Source organism: Macrobrachium nipponense, chromosome 14, assembly GCF_015104395.2.
Source record: "Macrobrachium nipponense isolate FS-2020 chromosome 14, ASM1510439v2, whole genome shotgun sequence".
Taxonomy (NCBI): Eukaryota; Metazoa; Arthropoda; class Malacostraca; order Decapoda; family Palaemonidae; genus Macrobrachium; species Macrobrachium nipponense.
The window spans coordinates 56,524,283-56,542,121 of NC_087207.1; positions in this window are offsets into that span (position 1 = coordinate 56,524,283).

A 17,839-nucleotide genomic window follows, 5' to 3' on the forward strand; every position below is an offset into this window, starting at 1 on the left:
TATATGTATGTATGTATGTATGTATGTATGTATGTATGTATGTATGTATGATGTATGTATGTATATGAGAAGTTAACTTGTGTAAATGTAGATGTATGGATTTGTTCAGCAGGATCATTGTTCACTTACTGTTGGTAGTAATGAAACATTTTACAACTGATGTTACTGAAGTATGTTGTATTGCAGTATTTTTTGTAACATTTATGATTTTACGGCGTTTTGTGGTACAGAATAATCAGAAGGTAGCTTTGATGTCTTACATAATTTTTCTAGATTGTGTTATAACGGTACAGAATTATCAGAAAACGTGACTGTAAATTGATACCTTACGGAAGTCAAAGAGTGTATTTATTGTAATGTCATTTGTTTACATTTGTTTACAGAAGAATACAATGTAACCTTGCTGAAACCGTGGTCAGGTCCTCGGCAGCATTTCACAGTGTGTAATGCCTCAGCCTGTTCATTAACACGTATATACCCCAGCCAAACAGACAACTAAAACCACCTTATGTTTCTGTCTTTTTTTTCAGGTGAGCGTCGTTACGAGGTTCGTTTATCACGTGATACGAGGGCACAAGTGAGATGCAAGGTAAAGTGTGCTATTGGGGTTCTGCAATGTCTTTGTTTGTTTGTTGTTTTTTATTCCCTCAAGGGATCCACACGGTGACCTGGTTGGATCTCCTGCATCGACTCAACAGCTTCGGATGGACTTCAGCGGGAAAGAAATGTCTCTTGTTTACGAGCCGCCCACTTCGGGGTGTAATGCTCGCCGAATTGTTCCTTGAAAACTGTTCCTGGAAAAACAAGTGTGTTCCTTTTTCTGGTTTAAGAGCCTTGATGCTTTCCGTTAAGCTCTCTCTCTCTCTCTCTCTCTCTCTCTCTCTCTCTCTCTCTCTCTCTCATACGTACAATTGTTTTATTATTTAAAATTGTCACACAAGTTTAATAGATAATCGGAGGAAAATTTACCCATGAATGAGGAAAGTAGAATAATCTCTCTCTCTCTCTCTCTCTCTCTCTCTCTCTTTTTTTTTTTTTTTTTTTTTTTTTTTTTTTTTTTTTTTTTTTTTTTTTTTTATATATAGTGAAGGGAGGTGTAGGTACAATCCAACCGGTGAAGAATGATTCGGAGAAGAAAGTATTTAATGGAGGAATTGACGCTTTCGATGGAAATAGTAGCAGAAGACGCGTCACGGCAACCGACCCCTTCCTTATCCTGGGGATGACATAACGGTTTTGATGGTGTAAAATCGAGCCAGCAAACCAGTTTATTTGATAATAAGAAGGGGCTATTATTCAGGCAGCCATTGATTTTTCATAAACATTTACGTTTCTTAATTACTTTTCGAATTGGGCGCTCATGTCTGGAATAAATGGGGATTTCGATACAATTACTTCTTGAGATAATCACAAACTTCAGTATTGTAAAAACCAACGTAGATTCACATCTCCACAGGAAGGAGAATTTCTTTATTTTTTTATTTAAAGACTTCTAGTCGAATGTGCAAGCAAAAATAAAAGAAAATGAAGAATTTAAGATGTCGTTGTGGAATTTATCATGTGCAAAATTCGTAGATTTGACCAGTATAGCCCTTTATACCATTACATAAGATTGGATAGAATGTTGGTATTGTTAGAAAATACTTGCCTCCAGTTTTGCCGAGCAGTAAATTAAATTGATGCTCGACACTTTTGGAGATTTCGTCATCACATCAATATTCTCTCTCTCTCTCTCTCTCTCTCTCTCTCTCTCTCTCTCTCTCTCTCTCTCTCTCTCTCTGTCGATACTTCCATAATTACTATATATTCAGCAAGTCGTATTCGTTTCTCTCTCTCTCTCTCTCTCTCTCTCTCTCTCTCTCTCTCTCTCTCTCTCTCTCTCTCTCTCGTTTCATTTCTGCCGATGTAAGGTTCGTCCGATACAGACACTACTCTGTATAACAACCCTAGTTGGAAGGGAAGAGGAACTCCAAGGAGGGAAAGGGAAAGATTTGGGAGGTGAGAGGGAGGGGGGGGGTTCTTGTTTAATTTCTCCCGACGTGAGGTTCGTCCGATGCTTTGCGAGGCAGACACTACTACTATATACCAATCTGGTCGTGTGCAGTCTCGTGCCGAGTAAAGAAATACGTGTTTTTTTTATTTTTTATTTCATTCGATTGGTTTGCTTATCGTTGAATTTCGTGGGTGAGAGAATCCCGTCTCCCTATTGTTTCGGTGATTTGAGAACGAGGAGATTTAAGAGAAATTTTGTGTGTGTGGGTTTGAGAGAGAGAGAGAGAGAGAGAGAGAGAGAGAGAGAGAGAGAGAGATTATTCTACTTTTCTAGTTCATGGGCAAATTTTCCTCCGATTATCCAACTCGTGCGAGAATTTAAAATAATAAAAAAAAATTGTTAAGGTGGGAGAGAGAGAGAGAGAGAGAGAGAAAGAGAGAGAGAGAGAAGAGAGAAACTTCCGATTGTTTCTAGTAGTTTGAGAACAGGAAAAAGCGCCAAGGACTTGTAAGTGGCTTTACGACTCGTGATTGCAACTTTCCAGAGGTTGTCGATACCCACTTTTATTCATTTCCCCTCTCTCTCTCTCTCTCTCTCTCTCTCTCTCTCTCTCTCTCTCTCTCTCTCTCTCTCTCTCTCTCTCTCTCCTTACAATTGTTTTATTATTTCAAAGTTGAATAGGTAATCGGAGGAAAATTTACCCATGAATGAGGAGAGTAGAATAATCTCCCTCTCTCGCTCTCTCTCGCTCTCACCCCCACAAAATTTCTCTAAATTCTCCTTGTTCTCAAATCACTGATGGCCTTAGTTACGACACTGATGTTATCTATTATATACTCAAGAGCCTTGTGCTGGCATAAGTCCAGTATAATTTAACACCAAATCTTGTGGCATTCGAATCGAAAAGTTAAAGAACATTATAACTACTCTTGGTAACTCTGGAACTCTTTCTTTGCACCCGTAGGCTTTATACTAAAGGGTCCTTGCAGCGTCCCTTCAGCCCCTAGCTGCAATTACTTTCGTTCCTTTTACTGTACCTCCGTTCATATTCTCTTTCTTCTATCTCGCTATCCACGCTCGCTTCTTAACAAATATTTCATTGTGCAGCTGGGAGGTTTTCCCCCTTTCACACCTTTCAGACCTACCTACTCTCGATTTCCTTTCCAGCTCTGAATGACCTCATGGGTCCCAGTGCTGCGCCTTTGGCCCAAGCTCTGCATTCAGTTCGATTCCTATACCATGTTGGCAAGAGCAGACCCACCACAGATGCCGCTGCCTAACTGCCACACACATACTCTTAACTTTTAAAATGAAATGGGGGGGGGGGGGGGTGTCCGGGTTTGTGGGGAGAATGACTTTGGGGGGTGGGGGTGGGGGTTGGGGAAAGGTAGGAGGTAGGAGGTGAGTGGCACCGGTAGCAGCTTCTGCAGGTCGAAGGTCTCTTGAGTTCGTTAAAGAGATTTCATTAAAGTTGGATACTTGGTGACCACTTGGTCCTTCTGAGTTTTGGGGAGGTGGCACTGATGTGCCTCCTCACTCCTCCCCATCCCCCCCCCCCATCTTCTTCTTCTTCTTCGACGACTCTCTCTCTCTCTCTCTCTCTCTCTCTCTCTCTCTCTCTCTCTCTCATACTTTAAATTTGCTTTTTTTCTTTTTTCTCATTTTTTCTTTACCTCAATTTTGCATTCTCTCTCTCTCTCTCTCTCTCTCTCTCTCTCTCTCTCTCTCTCTCTCTCTCTTTTAAACTTTTTCTCCCACTTCACAATAACTTGTTTGTGTTTCTTTCTGACTTGCTGTATTCTCTCTCTCTCTCTCTCTCTCTCTCTCTCTCTCTCTCTCTCTCTCTCTCTCTCTCTTTTTTAATTTTTTTCCTTTCATTTTACAATGAAGTTTCTGTCTTCTTTCTTTTTGACTTCGGGTTATCATTATCAATGGATGTACACACACTCTCTCTCTCTCTCTCTCTCTCTCTCTCTCTCTCTCTGCATGTCATACTTCTTTCTCTTTCTTTCATCCTCGTCGTAATAAGTTAACATGAAGACTAATTCAGAAGCATTTGAAGCCAAATCTAGTGCCTCTGGGGCCAGTTTTATGGAAGGATCTCGTCGGTGGAGTATAAGCTTGAGCGAGGTCTCCGAAGTCACGCAATTTTGACCCTTGCGACGGGACGACCGAAGTGCGAGAATGGTTAGCGAGTCTTGTTTCGTTGATCGTCATCTCGAGTGAAAGGTCGGGGGCAAAGGGCCTTAGGGCCAGGACGTTTAAGGGCTGTATTTATCAATCAGCGAGGTCTTTCCACGTGTTTACTGCTCTCTCTCTCTCTTTATGTAAATAATTTATATTGTAATGTAGCAGAATAACCATTTTATAATGGAATAAAGGTTTTTGACTTTGACTTTGACTTTGACTCTCACTCTCTCCAAATGCCGAAGTTGTTTTGAGGTAGATGAGAGAGTCTCTCTCTCTCTCTCTCTCTCTCAGTGGGTCCTGGCTGTGGGCTTGTGTTTACGGGTGGGATGTCCAGCTAATTTTTTTTCTTGCTTCTTTTCAGTGCGGTTGTTTCCCATTTTCTAATGAACGTTGCAGTTGTTTTATGTCGCTCGGGAATAAATGGTTCATGGCCACCGAGATGCAGATTGTACGAGATACCCCGGAGACAGAGATAAATATAACAAGATTATGGTAATTGAAGCTTTAACATTAAATTGTAAAGAGGCAAGGCCTCGGCAGAGAAGGGACTATTAATGCATCGTCACTATCTTCATGACATCAATTAAAGTACAGCTTTCTCTTTGAAATCTCCTTCATCCCAACAAATGCTGACGTAAAAACTCTGGAGTAGCTGGAAAGGAAGGGGGGGGTGTGTGGGGGGGGGGAGTGGCGGTTGGTTATTGGCATCAACTGAATTCTTTTTTTTGGGGGGCCCTCCCTTCATGCTTCAGTCGTTTATGCCCAGCGTGCTGTAGCTCGAGTTATTAAAACTTAAAAAAATAAAATAAAAATTTGGTATCAGGGATGCTATTATCGGCTTTACGTGTCTTGCCAGCGTCAGTCATCCTCGTATCTGGGATAACGTTGTTTAGGCAATGAATTCTTTCAAAGAAGCTTCCTCCTCCTCCTCCTTCTCTCTCTCTCTCTCTCTCTCCTCTTATACTCCCCCTCTTTCTCCTCCTGCTCCTCTCTCTCTCTCTCTCTCTCTCTCTCTCTCTTCCTATAATTCCCCTCCTTCTCCTCCTCCTTCCTCCTTCTCTCTCACTCTCACTCTCTCTCCTCTTATACTTCTCTCTCTCTCTCTCTCTCTCTCTCTCTCTCTCTCTCTCTCTTCTTCTTCTTCTTCTTCTTCTTCTTCTTCTTCCTCCTCCTTCTCCTCCTCCTTTGCATGCAAGCAAGAGACATTAACCGATCTGTTTATTCGTAGTGTGGATCCTCCAAGGGGATACCTCCCTCCCCAGCTGATCTCTGCTGTTGCTTCGCTTTATATATATCCCCTCGGTTCCTGATGCTTTTTTTTTTCACATTTAATCCTGTGTCCTGTGGTTTCATCCCCCTTTGGCTGTTCAGCTTTTTTAACTTCTTCTCTTGCTTACTAAAAAGATAACTTCACACGTGTGTCAATTTCACTCCGTGATTTGTGTAAGCTTTTATATAATAATAATAATAATAACGATAAATAATAATAATAATAATTATAATATAATAATAATAATTCAGTGGCACAAGCCCTCCACTGGAGCCTGTGCAAGAAACACCAGCTACCTTGCAGTAAATAAGTGGTACGAGCACCAACCTGAAGGAATGATAGAAAACGATCAGGCAAAGATCCTCTGGGACTTTGGTATCAGAACAGATAGGGTGATACGTGCCAATAGACCAGACGTTCAAGAAGATACACTCATTGAGTTCGCAATACCATGGGACACCAGAGTTAAAGAGAAGAAAGGGAAAAAAATGGATAAGTATCAAGACCTGAAAAATAGAGGAAATACGAAAGGATATGGGATAGGCTAGTGGAAATTGTACCCATAATCATAGACACACTAGCACGATCCCAAGATCCCTGAAAAGGAATCTGGAAGGCTGATGTAGCTCCAGGACTCATGCAGAAGAGTGTGATCCTAGAAACGGCGCACATAGTAAGAAGAGTGATGGACTCCTAAGGGGGCAGGATGCAGGTCGGAACCCCGCACTATAAATACCACCCAGTCGAATTGGAGGGCTGGGATAAAAAAAAAAAATAAATAAAAAAATAATAATAATAATAATTGCTGGGAGTGTGAGAAATTAGTCGTCATAATGAATATAATGAAAATAACAATAATAATGTTACTTAGGAATTAGCGGGAATAATAATAATAATAATAATAATAATAATAATAATAATAATAATAATACTATCATCGTCTAGGAGTCAGTGGAATGTAGGAAGAAAGGAGCTCTTGGCCAGCTGTTTATCCCCCTCACATAAGGGCTGGACTTGCTTGCCCGTATACTGTGGGAGCCTTCGTTATGACAATCGTCAGACAAGCTTTCTTATTAGGGCATGAGAGAAGAAGATTCCAGACCACCATCGTATGAGGTAATGCTTCCGCCCCACCAATTGGTTGAGTGACTTGGCGTGATGGCGGAGGGAAGATTGCGGTTGTGAGAGAGAGAGAGAGAGAGAGAGAGAGAGAGAGAGAGAGAGAGATGATGAGGGGGGGCGGGGTAAGGGGACAGAGAGGAAAAAGTTTGAGGGCTCGTTGGATGAGATTTGGCGTTTATGGATAATCACAGGAAAATATAAGATTAATAAGGCTAAGAGTTTATTTGAAGCGTGGGGGGAGGGGAGAGAAAAGCGAAGGAAGAAAAGAAAGATATAAGATTGAGAGAGAGAGAGAGAACTATGGATGAATTAAATTTGGAAAAGGAAAAAAGCAGTATCTTATATAGGAAGAAACTGGTAGGAGTGGGCTTGGCGATTAGGAGCAAGAGCCCGTGCCAGCAAAAGACTGGCTAAATCTAACAGGATTAGTTCTGAAAGACTAAATTCCAAGCGACTTTGGCCAAAGGTATACGTGCAATAAAGCAATGGCAAAGAAGAGGAAAGGAGAGCAACACCGATGCAGGTCAGAATAACGGGATAGGTATTTCAGATATTTCGGTTTTTGAGGTTTCACTCTCCCCCACCCCCCCCCCCCCCCCCCCATTTATTTATTTATTTATTTTTCTTTTTTCCAGATCACTTTTTTTTTATTTATTTATTTTTTCGAGAGTATATTAGACGAAGCAAACACCATCCCGGAAAAGTTCCAGGTTAAGATCAGGATGCGAATTTAGTTAACTTTTCAAGGAGTTTTCCCTTTCCCCCCCCTCCCCCTCCCCCTCCCCAGTCCGCCTCCCCCGTCCCCCGTCCCCGGCCCCCATCCCCAAACATACCTCGCAATTAAAAAAGTTACACGACCCGGGGGAAAGTGACAGGCAAGAATTTCGAAGACGTGGAGAAACATGATTACAAGTCGAAGGCAGGAGGGAAGCACATCTGCTGGAAATGAAAAAAATAAAAAAAAATAAGAAACGCCAAGAAAGGTAGCGCCATCAGTCGCACCTCACGCGCGGTACACCGTAGGCAATTACTGAAGGTTCATTGGAGTGTGCGTCCCTTCGGCCCCTATAGCTGTTGCAACCCCTTTCATGCCTTTTGCTGTACCTCCGTTCATATTCTCTTTCTTCCGTCTTCCCACCAGAGGTTTTCTTCCTCTGACACCTTTCAACCCTTCTCTACTCTCAGTTTCCCCTCAGAGCGTCCAGTGACCTCAGAGGTTCTCGCACTTCTTGACCCGCGCCTAAATTTTACATTCTCGTAGTTCCAGGGTGAAGGCTAGGTATATATATATATATATATATTATATATATATATATATATATATATATAATATACACACACACAAAGTAATTAGGAAAATCAAAACTTGATCTAGATTTTACAGTACTTTGTTAATGTAACGGAACTGTTCCGAATTTTTGTGAAATTTAAATTGTATAAATCGTCTTTTTTTTTTTTATACCAATCGCATTATACAAAGACCCTACCAAGTCTTTGTTTAATTAGAAATAGGTGATAAACAAAGAGCTATTGATATATATATATATATATATATATATATATATATATACATACACGTACACACACACACACACACACACATATATATATTATATATAATATATCTATATATATATATTGTATATATATATATATATATATGTGTGTGTGTGTGTGTGTGTGTATGTGTATGTATCTGAACACACGCTGAATCACGCCGAATAAAGAAAATGATATTGTAGCTATAATAATTCCCCAGAGCATCGTCGTAAGTATTGCAAAGTCATGGTAGCCGAATGAGGAGCATTTTTGTTATGTGAGACGTATATATAGCCGTTTCGATCTGCCACGACGGCGTCCTTGGGCTGCGAGCCCCCAGGGTTAAGGCCAAGGGGGAAATCGAAGAACCATACACCGGTCACGTGACGAAGAAGAAGAAGAAGAAGAAGAAAGTCACTTTTGACGGGAAGTATTTCGGGAGACGTCTGGTGTGGAATGTTTCCTGGGGATTTTTACTTTCCATATTTTATATTGGTCTTGAGTAGTTCGTTGATGATTTTAGATTTTTTTGCTTTGGTGTTTGTCGTTTGTGTGAGTTTTTTTTTATATATTTTTTATTTTATCATTTAAGGCACATTCATGGTCTTTATCTACAGATTGTGTGAGGGTGTTTTATATGTTAATAAATAAATGAATAAATAAATAAATTAATAAATATGTATACATACGCACACACACATATATATTTTTGTGTACCTCTCTGTGATTTAAGTATTTTTTGGATCATGTGACGAAAAGGTCATAGTATTCCATATCTTTTAAAGGTAATATTTCTTCTTCTGTGAGGTTATTCTTGACTTATGCAGTTCGTACGCGGGTAGGTTTCACTTCTGTCCGGACGGAGGTAGGTTTCACTTATATCCGGTTTCGATAACTCGTTTTAAGGGATTTTAAGGGACAAACAAAATTCAATGAGTTTCCGTTTCAGTGCGATTCTGTGGTGGTGTATTGACTAGTGGTACACTTGTAGGCATTTTCATGTATTCATATATTTGTTTATCTGTAAATAATAATAACATTAAGGGGTTATTAAATTCTGTATTCCTGTAACAGGTTCAAGTTGACAACAGAACGTGTAGTGAAATTTCGTCAGAAACTGTCTCTCTCTCTCTCTCTCTCTCTCTCTCTCTCTCTCTCTCTCTCTCTCTCTCTCAGAAAAACGAGTGTGTGGACCTGAAGGCTCCTGGCTACCCAATTACCCTCACCAATCAAACGTTTCCATTATCAGCTAATGGGGCATTATCTAAACCAGCCCAAGTCATATCAGGTGTCCCACAGGGAAGTGTTCTCGGTCCTGCTCTTTCTTTCTCTCTCTATATTTATATATATGTATATGTGTAATATTATAATATATATATATATATACTATATATATATATATACTATATATATATATATATATTAACTGATTACCTGCAAAGATCATTTATATCTTTATATTTTGGGAAGAAATCGATACATTCTGATTATTAACTTGATTAAATTCGAATTGCCGTTACGATGTGGACAATATTATTAGTATTTGAGTCACCTCGTAAACAGGCCGCATAGATACCGAGAACTTTTATCAGAAAGATATAAAAGTACCGTCCCCACGCATTGGTCAAGTAGTTGCGTGCATGCTACGCAGATTCACAGAGGAGGTCGATAACTTACAAGACCTTCCCTGTTGTGTTACACTAAACAGGTCGATAACTTACAAGACCTTTCCTGTTGTGTTACACTGAAGAGGTTGATAACTTACAAGTTTGTTGCGGTACACTGAAAAGGTTGATAACTTACAAGACTTTCCCTGTTGTATTACACTGAAGAGGTTGATTACTTATAAGTTCCTGTTGTGGTACACTGAAATGGTTGATAACTTGGAAGGTTTTCCCTGTATTGGTAAACTGAAATTGTATAGAGATACTAAATCAGAGGGGCGTGTTCAGTATATACTAAGGCACTATAAAATCAGAAACCTTTGCCCTTCGATTTGGCCACAACCTACTCTATATATCATAAGCCATCATGGGTTACTTGTAGACCCTCATTTTTCCTCAGTGCCTCTTAACCTCTGGAAATGTCTGCCTCTGTGCAGTTCAGCCATCAGGAATCACCATAAGTATGGCATTTCCAGCATGTCATACTGGATGGACAAAGATCCACTTCCATCGGTCATTCCAGCGACCCCACCGGGTGGTACAGGCACAATTCCAGCTCGATCTGGGAATTCTATTTAGTTCCGGAGTCAGATTTCATGTCATTCTTTTCAGTGACTGCAACAGCCAATATCGAGGGAGGGAAGCCTCGACGAGGTCATCTCACCCACCCTCGGAGAGGTAATTTTCTCTCTCTCTCTCTCTCTCTCTCTCTCTAATGAAAACATCTTGAAAATAATTTGAAGAAGTTCCAAATTAAAATCCAAGTGGTCAAAAGAGACTCATAAAGAAAATATACATAAACCAACATATTCCGACAAAGAAAATGAATAAGGTGAATCTTGTGCAATATCACTAATTGATGCATTAGGAACAAAAAGGAATGCCAAAAGCATTGCAAACTGTTGTAACGGGTTTTTTTTTTTTGGGGTAAAAAAAAATAGCCACAAGTCAATCCACCCAAACCTAATCAGAACAATTTGCATGCATTGCAACATTCCGACCCCATCCACAGTGTGCTGAGGTAATTAACAACATTTTGGAAAGAAAAATACAAGAATTTTTTTGTTCAACATGTCTATCATGGATAGACAATGTTATTAAATCAAGATTGAAATGTTACAAATAGTTGAAGGATGAAGAAGAAGAGCGGAAAGGAAAGGAAAAAGAAGAAAAAGAAGAAAAAGAAGGAAAAGCAGGAAAACGGAAGAGAAGTAAACAAAAATGAAATGAACAGAAACAAAAAAATAAGGAAAAACAAAGAACAAGATAAAAGTATGGATTGCTAGAGATAAACTCAGTTCATTACTACATATGAGGCAATAAAGCAGCATACCTACGCAAGAAATAAATTACGATATGGACAAACAGAAAAGCAACAAATCCCGAAGAGGCTCTAACCCAGAATCTATTACAATGACGGGAAAGATGGAAAAAATAGAACAAGAAAAGACAAAATTTCTGCAACCTTTTGAAAAAGAGGGAATTGCAGATTTTGGAGCAAAGAATGTTACTACAAACATCCTTAAGATAATGTCGAAAACTATGAAATATATGGTTAACAAATGTGCATACTTTAGATGGTATTGGGGATGATTGCAGAGATCCATGCAATCCAAAAATCAATGTAAAACCTAAAAGAAGGAAAAAGGTATGTAAGTTTTCGACAAAAAATGCAAATATACTGCACCCTGTAGCCATGAATTCATAATGCAAACTAAATAACCAACCAAGTAATTAAAATCCAAAAATAAGAAAGAAACAAATAAAGAGAAGAAATCAAGAATATCAGGTAAAAGAGAAAAGCAAAACCACCAATGGAGATATGCAGACGGTGTCAGCAAAAAATTTCAAAGCACAGCTCCCGAAATTCTACTCAAGAAGATAATAACTCGTATTTTTATTATGCAAGAGGATATTGTCAGAAACGGAGAAAATTGCAGATTCAGACACCAAAAATGAATAATTTATGATGAAGGAAGATCAAATTATTATGGAAAAGGTTGGATTTTTTAATGTCAGAATTTCCTGGAAAGGAAAAAATGAAAAAAACAACAACAACCAGAACAGGAAAGAGACATGGGAAAATCCTTATTACTTACCCAGTATTAAATGAAGGAGAAAACACGCAAAACCATCATCAGTGATTGAAATTCGCGCAGGTTTAGTTCACGGTTAACCAAAACAGAAAAATAAGCCAAAGTAAAAACTTAGAAGTAACTTAGTAAAACCTAAACCAAATGAAACCAGAAAATAAGATATAATGCCAATATCAAGTGGAAACCTAGGTATTCCCAAGAAAGGACTGGGAATGATGATTCAAATTAAAAGGGTTCACCAAACTTATAGATCCAGATAGAAAAAATAAGGAATCAAGGGGGTACAACCGCAATATACTGGGGAACAAAGACAAAAAACAAGGAAAAATATCATGGAAGAAATATGTTCAACTGCAGAAATGTGAAACTAAATAGCGGTAGAATTCTTTGAATCTTGAAAAATTGATGAACATAGTAAATATATAGACCTCCCTAATACTTAAAAGAGTTTGACTTTAATAAATTGAAAAATTGGATGATATTATGTAGAAAATCACCAAGGACTTGGACTATTCTCCTGATCTGCGGTGAACTTCAACTTTCCCTTTCGTAGAATGGGAAAGAAACGAATTAGGAGATTGTGGGTTGTACTTACTACAAATAAAAAAGAAAAAAGAGGATAATAGTAGTGCAGACAAGATTAAGAGGCAATTTAGAAAAGCTATTAGAGGTTATGCTACTAAGAATACAACATTCAACAAATAAATCAACCTGCCCGAACAAGAAAGGAAAATACCTTTAGACCTAGTAATTTGTGAACGAGATGAATTATGTTAAAGAAATTCAATAGGTTTTATAATGCGAATATTTCAAGACCAATAATGTTCATAGAATTAACAGTTCATTCCAAAGCAAGTGAAAAAATAGAGATAAGCAAGAAAAATTGAAAAAGTGCGGAAGGATATGGGACAAATACAAACTTCCTACAGTAAACAAAAATATAAAATGGTCAGAAATTAATGAAGAATTAAACAAAGATTGGGAATAACATTTTTCGTTAAGGTGATGACATAAGGGTAAATACCGGAGATATTATATAAAAATATTGAGAAAATAGTTGGAAAAATTAGATACCGAAGAAGAAAAAATAACAAACATCATTCCATGCATACCAAAGAGACAGAAGGAATCTTGTTCCCAGAAAAAATCAGAAAGTGGAAAAAACGGTCTTGCAAAAGAAAAAAAAATGCATTGGAAAAGTTATAGCAACTAAAAAGTAAGAAATAGGAAAATGCCAGAACAAAAAGATTATACAATCAAAAAGAAAATGAAAACCACGGGACTTGGAAAGAAACAAAAAACCCTATTAAATATCAAGCAAAACCCCAAACCTAAACTATTATACTCATATGCGAAGAAAGATGAAATAAAAGAAGAATAGAAATAGGCCCCCTCTTGAGAATTGAAGGGAGATTAACGAATGAAAAAAAAAGGAAATTTGCAACATACTTTGACTGGCAGAACGAATAAGAAGAAGAATTTCACCCGCCCCTAGAATTAGATAATGAAAGATAATGATATAGAAGTAAGGGATGAAAAATAGTTGCAATTATTTAGCTGGACATTGAAGATATTAATGAAGCTGCATAATTGTGCAGGCTATTAATGCAGAAATTAAAAAATGGGAGCTGCTGCCAGGGCCTGGATGGAATTGCCTTGCTATTTTGTTAAAAGGAAAAGTAGTTCATTCTATCGCAAAGCCACATTGCAAATATTATTAAGAACAAAGTGTTGTAGATACAGGCCAAGATTTATGATGAAGCACAAATTAGCATAATTACCCCTTACCCCTTTACAACAAAGTGGATCAAGACTAGAGGCAAGTGAATTATAGCCTGGTAGTTCTAACATCACATATTCATGAAAGGTGGTATGAAAAGGGTAATGAAGAAAAATTATTATGAAACATTTACAATTAAAAAATAATTTGTTTAATAAAGGACAACATGGTTTCGTACCCCGGAAAGGTAAAAATACACCAAAACCCAACTGTTAGTTCCACCCCGTGAGAACATATTCAAAAATATGAAAAGGCGGAAATGAAAACAGATGTGTTTATTTAGGACTTTGCAAAAGCTTTTTGATAAAGTAGACCATAATATGAATTTTAGCGAAGAAAATTGAGGAAAACACAATAATCGGATAAAGGTTAAAAGGTAAGGAAATGGTTAAAAGAATTTTTACCACAACAGGAAAACAGAATAGTTTATTGCAAACGACGAGGAAATCGGATGAAGTTCAAGGTAATATCCGGTGTGCCGCAAGGTACGGTGTTAGCTGCAATACTGTTTGTTATTATGATTGAAGACATAGACAATAATGTGAAGGATTTCACCCGGTTAGTGAGTAGTTTTTCGCAAGATGACACAAGAATAAGTAGAAGAAATTACTTGTGAATGAACGATAGGAACGCTCTTACCAAAGAGACCTTAACAAAGTAGATGAATTTGGGCAGAGGTAAAATAGGATGGTAATTTTAACTCGATAAATTTGCAATCAATAAATTATGGAGGGAACAGATCAAAGAAAGCTATATGCATTATAAGGGACCTAATAATGAGAAACCATCACCAAATAAGGAAGCAGTTAAAGACCTTGGTTGTTGATTGATGAATAGGAACCATAGTTATGCAATGATCAAATAGCAACTCTGTTTGGCAAAAAGTGTTAAAGCAAAAATGGGAAATGTTGTTGTTAAGGCACTTCAAAACCAAGAAAAAGCTGAACCACCATGATTATGCTTTAATAAAAAACATATGTTCGTTAGTCCACCCCTTGAATATTGCAATATGATATGGTACCCCACACTATCAAAAGGATATTTGCACAAAATAGAGGAGTGTACAAAGGTCCTTTACAGCTAGAATAGAAAAGAAGTTTAAGGACCTAGACTACTGGGAAAGACTACAATTCCTTTAAAATTATATAGTCTAGAAAGGAGGAAGAGAACGCTTAACCATTGATAATTCAGGCCATGGAAACAGATAGAAGGAATAGCAGAAAATATCATGGAACTAAAAATATCAAGAAAAGAAGCAAGCAGAGGTAGATTAATAGTGCCCACCCAAAACTAGAACCAATGGAAAAAAACTCAAGGAAAGCCACCCACAGGACATTAATCCACTACGCACCAGCCATCGATAATGCACCGAGGCGGTCTATTCAATGCGTTGCCAGCTTCATCTGAGGAATTACTATCAGGAGTGAGCGCCAGATGTGTTTTTTAAGAATAAAAGCTCGACAAATTATCTAAACTGGCATCCCAAGACCATCCAAGATTGGAAGGTAAATGCAAAATATACCGGAAGATGTACTAGCAACTCTTCCTGGTAGACATTAAGAGGTGCCTCACACTGAGGGACCTGGGGCAAACCCGGAACAAGAAATGTAAGGTCTGTAAAGGTAAGGTAAGGGTCCTCTCATCTCGCTCTTCTCTCCTTCCTCCTCTCTTCTCTCTCTCCTCTCGTCAAAGCTCTCTTATTTTTTATTTTTCCTGAACCAACCTATGAACCGTGTTTAGTCAGAGGTTTTTTTTTATTTTTTTTACAAAGGGGAAGCTTTATTTGTCTTCAAGTAATGTCCTAGTTTCATTTGGGATGATAATAATAATAATAATAATAATAATAAGCAGCCCATCCATACATCCATCCATCTATCTATACATTTATTTATCCATCAAACCATTCATCCGTACATCTATTCACTTATCCAGCCATCCATTCATACATCTATCCGTCCATCCAACGATCCGTCTGTACATTTATCTATCCATCAAACCGTCCGTCACTACATCTCTTCATCCATCTACATATTATCTACCCATCCAACAGATGGATGGATATCTGTACATCCATCCACCTATCCAGTCAGCCCTTTGAACATCAATGTGTCCTTCTGTACATCTGTCGTCCACCCATCGAGCTATACATACATCCAGCCAGCAAGCCATCTATACATCCATCCTGCCATCCACATGTACATCATCCATCAATCCATCCATCTACCCCACACAAACGACAGCATGTGAGTCTCGAACGAAATTCATCAAACTGAAAATCAAGTGTTGCTCGCTGACGGCCCATCTGAAACCCTCTCATCAGGACCCTGCACTGAAGAAGAAGGTTGCATCTCCAGCGCAGCAGCAGCAGCAGCAGCAGGGGAGAGACAGGGTCTCTTGGGGCCAAGACTTATTGAAGTGCCTTAAAGGGGAATTTTGATGGGGCTCTGATGAGGACGGGAATGTAGGGGGAAGATACGTCAGCACAACAGCAGCAGCAGCAGCAGTCCTGTGGGGAGGAGGAAGCCTCTCAGGTGAGCATGCAGAGGATGATGATGATGATGATGAGCAGAAGGATGGTGATGATAATGATGATGAAGGAGGAGGAGGAGGAGGAGGCGGAAGAAGATGATAATGATGGAGGAGGAGGAGGAGGAGGAGGAGGAAGAAGAAGAAGAAGAAGATGATGATGATGATGATGATGATGATGATTTATGTGATGAGGAGGAGGAGGAGGAGGAGGGAGGAGGAGGAGGAGGAGGAGGAGGGTCGCAGTTAAAAATGAGAATGCAACTAATACGGTAGTTTGGTAGTGAGGTAAACGAGCAGTAAAACTATCTGCATTAAACGTCTCCATAGAACATTATTGTTGCTGTGCCGGTTAGTGACGCTATAACAGTCAGTCACTAATGTATACCAAGAGCTTTGAAAGCAAGTATACCTAATATCGCTGTGCGCGCGATAAGCTTCTATCATCTCCCACTTGGGACTTGGTGAGATAAGTGCATGGGGACAACGTCCTTAAAAAAAAATTAAAATAAAAAAAGATTCGACCTCCTGCTTACTCGGTACGCATGCGATACTTTTCCCTCACGCACAAGATGTAAACTCTATATTCCTAACTTTTAACGTAAATTAAAACATGCTAAAATCTACAGTCAAATAGAGCTTTGTTTCACCAAAGAAAATGAGATAAACACGCTCTATTTTATGGGAAATAATTGTTCTGTACTGTTTAACGCGCACATTACTCATTTTTGCATTTTCATTCTAACAAATAAATAATAAATATCATATCCTAAAATACCTGTATCTTTAACTTAAAACGCGAAAGACCTTTTTTAGATCTTTTTATGCTCTTTCAGATACCTTTCCTGTTCCTGTATCTACCTTTACGCGAAACACCCTTTTCAGATCCTTTTAGGCTCTTTTATAGACCTTTCCTACCCCCCCCCCCCCCCCCCACCCACCCACTCCCCCAATAAAAACAAGAACAAGAACAAATTAGTTTGCCGGCGTTCTCCCCCAGTAAGCGAGAAAAAAAAATCTAATCTTCGCTAACCTTAAGCTATAAAACTTAGAAGGTGCAGTCACACGCAATTCGTACACTCGCGTATGAGATTCGCCTGCTGGCCATTCGGAATATTCGGTGCAGGACCGTTTCCTCCAGCCATATTGTTTCCTCATCCCAGATGCATTAGGGAAGACGCCCGTGGTGGCCTGATCTCACGGCAGTAGAGGACGCAGCATCGTCATTATCCCAGGGCACCGCAGAAATGGCGGAGCATCGTTTCCGGGAATCAGATTTGGGACCGGGAGTGTGATTCCAAATTGTAGAGAAAGCTTTTTAACTCGCTACCACCGAAATCTGTATGTGGTAGGTCTCTCTCTCTCTCTCACCTCTCTCTCCTCTTCCTCCTATCTCCTCGGGAGGCTATGCAATTTACTCAGGCCTGTCGGCCCAGATCAAAGCGAGTTCCATGGCAGTCTGATCGAGGAGAATTGTTTGTTCACTAACCCATGTGCAAACTGTGGTCGAAAAAGGGAATATATAACCCCTTTTGGGTATATGTGAGGTGGAGGCTGTGCCCACCGATTCTGATTAGCAGGTGGATTCTCTCTCTCTCTCTCTCTCATATAATAAAACTGATTCAAAAAGGAAATATTCCTTTTGGGTATAGACTGTGG